A 3,143-nucleotide genomic window follows, 5' to 3' on the forward strand; every position below is an offset into this window, starting at 1 on the left:
TGTTATTTTCAACATTTTTTTCTCTCAGGAAAATACTTACCAGTATGACATTTCTGCCCAGTCTCAGGCACCTGCTTAGGTCTACTAACCTTTAAAAATGTGTGGGAATCAGAGACCAACTGAGGTGGGGTGCATGGTTTAAGATAACTGTGCCCTCCGAGCATCCAACATCCAGAGAGGTGTGTGCATCCCCATCTTTGGGGCACTGACTCTTGTCAGCAAAGCTCAGCCATCCACTTAGCAAGCCTTTTGCCTTTGTATGGATTCACTCACCCACCTGCTGCTGAATTACTTTGTTTTAAAAACCCAGGTGGTTTATGCTGACACTTGTATTTGGCTTCTTTTTCCATTAATAGGGTGGAGGCAGGTAAATTATATCTGAGAAGGGGAGAAAAGGAGGGTTCCTGCACAGCATCTGCTGCAGAGTCTGTCCCTCCACATGCAGTGTGTGGCCCTCGCCCAACTAGCCTTGCAGTTGCACTAACAAAGCGCAACTCGTTTTTACTGCAAGACTGAAAAATATGTTCTGCCTAGTTTAGGAGAAAATGTTACTCCTCTGAAATTTCCAGCCTTTCTTTTCCTCCTTTACTCAAATCAGGGCAGAGATTGAGGAAATCTGAGATGGCCCAGGAGAGAGAGCAACAGAGACCGCTGCCTAAACTCTTTGAATAGATAATACCCTTTCCAAATACTGGCACCTGGGAATCCTTTAATGACTTGGATGGTGCCTTGGGTAGACTAAATATCTCCTTTCAGAAACAAAGGCTTATTATTATTATTTATTTATCTGCCTTAAATCTTACAAGCGGCTAGAAAGTAACGCTTTCTTGCATTATATTCCTGCCACTGTGCTTAATATCCTGAGGTCCAAGTGTGTTCTCGTTTACTCTAATTTAACTACAAGTGTAAATCTGTATTAGGGCAGGTACCTTACATCAAATTTCCAAAGAGCAGAATTTGTCCCTATTCGTTTAGTAAAATCTTAGACACACATTGCCCATTCAGAAAGGAATTATATGTGAAAAATTCCGAATATTAAATGGATGTATGCCTCCAACATAGCTATTGAAAAACTAAGTAATCATTTATAAGTGAGATGATAGGGTTGTCACTGAAAGAGGTAATAGACCACCCTGTAAAATGTATTTTATCCTCTGCATTGGGAATTTTTTTAAAAAACTGAACCTTTATTGAAAAAGCTCTGGTAGGATAAATTTTTCCTTCTTGTCTGCACAGAGACTTCTACTTGATCTAAAAAGGGAATGTAGTCTGTGGTTTCATGAGTATGCATGAAGACTCTTCTTAATAACCTGATCCAGAGTCCTAATCCTCTGAAATTTATTTCTTATCTCTCTCTGTGTTGCCTTGATTTGTTTATTATTGTCTGCTTCACTCCCAAAATCTGATTACCTCTATAACATCATAATTTGTAGATTTGAGCAACACATTCTTTGCAGACTCCAGCCTTACTTGGGTTAAGCTCTTTTCCAGTTCTTTGATCCTTAGACAAGTGGAAGAATTGATAGCAAAAAAAGTGAACAAGTAAATGCTGCAACTTTAGAGCTTTTGCTTTACGTGAGCCCAGCTTACAATTGTAACCTGCAAGGGTGGAGGGCCACTCTGGGTTTGTTTGGCACCCAACAGAATTAATCCTCTTCCCACTCTCACTTGTTGCCTTTAGTCTACATGGGAATACAAGTAGTGTTGCATGTAATAACAATATTAAGTACCAGCTTGCTTTCCTGCAGTAACTGTTATATTTGCCTTTGCTTCTACCAGCCTGTACCTCAGAATTTCCTGCAGCACAGTGACCTTGTCCAGCAAGGTCTGGAGGTCATTGCAGATCTGAGCCAGGGAAGTTTCCTGAATGACAATAAGAGAAACCACATGCCCAAGTCCCCACTGTGAGTTTGTCAACGCAGCAGCCCAGCACTATGCCCATTGGGGTTGGTGTGGATCTCACACAGCCAGTTATTTGGGTTTCATAGCCAGCCACAGGGCAATTTCAAGCTCAAAAAAACCTTTGAGGCATAGAGGTGCATCCGAACTGCAAGGCCTGGGGCTGTTTTCCAGCTTGGAGGCCCAGATGTGCACTGCAGTCACATCCTGCTTGTTTGTCAGGATACAACCTGGGTGTGTAACTGTCTGCCCTCTCTTCCCTCTCCTTCCTAACATTCTTCCAGCTTTCCATTGGAAAGAAAACTGAGATTGAGAGTAGGAGGGTGGGTGCTGTGGTGGACTCCTGGTTTAGACTGCTTTAGAATCTTATACAGTTCACCTCAGACTAATAACAACACATCACAAAACTTGACCTGACACAGTAGAATCACTGTGGGATGGACTGTTGCCAACTTCTGAGCAACTAAGACATGCAGACTTAGACTATGAGGTGCTTTTGAACCCAATTTCCCATCTCTGAGAACCACCACGAGGTGACCTCAAGCACTGTTTTACAGTTACCACTACCAGCACGGATGAGCTAAGGTACAATTGTTTTGGGAGAGGGCTGTTAGGGTCAGTACTGGCTTATCTGGATGCCTAGTTCTAGGACTTCGGTGGGTGTCTGTGCGCAAATGCTTAAACAATTTCAAAATACAAAACAAAGTTTTCTTTTCTTTTGACCACAGCTGTTAACTGTGGTTAAATTTGCCCCTGTTAACCCAGAATCAGATCTTGTCAGCTTGAGATCATTAATCGTAGAAATTATGGGCCACAACTGTATGAACTTGGCTGAGGGAAGGTGAATGCATGCTATTTCTAAACATCATCTACTCGATGTAAACAGAAATTGGAGCTCAGGTAGGCTGTTAGATATGTATTGCTGAGTGGTTGGAAGAATGGTGCTGTGAAAAAAAATGAAATCAGGAATGGGTTAAAATACCAGTTTAGCAACAGCCAGAGGCTATTGGCTGAAGCCTAGGTCCAGCAGAAGTCAGTGTCAAAGCTTTCATTGATTTTGTTGGATCAGAATCTTGTCTGGAAAGTGCAAAACGAGGAGTCAACAGAACAAGAATTGCAGAAACAGTAGTAAAACAGTTGTGGTAAGGTCAAGTATGATGGTCAGTATTTCTCATGGAGAAACAAAATTACAAACCTACAATATGAACTTGATGAGAAAGTTAAGGTGGTTGTGAAGTGCCTAC

The sequence above is a fragment of the Chiroxiphia lanceolata genome, chromosome 3 (assembly GCF_009829145.1).
Source record: "Chiroxiphia lanceolata isolate bChiLan1 chromosome 3, bChiLan1.pri, whole genome shotgun sequence".
NCBI classification, from domain to species: domain Eukaryota; kingdom Metazoa; phylum Chordata; class Aves; order Passeriformes; family Pipridae; genus Chiroxiphia; species Chiroxiphia lanceolata.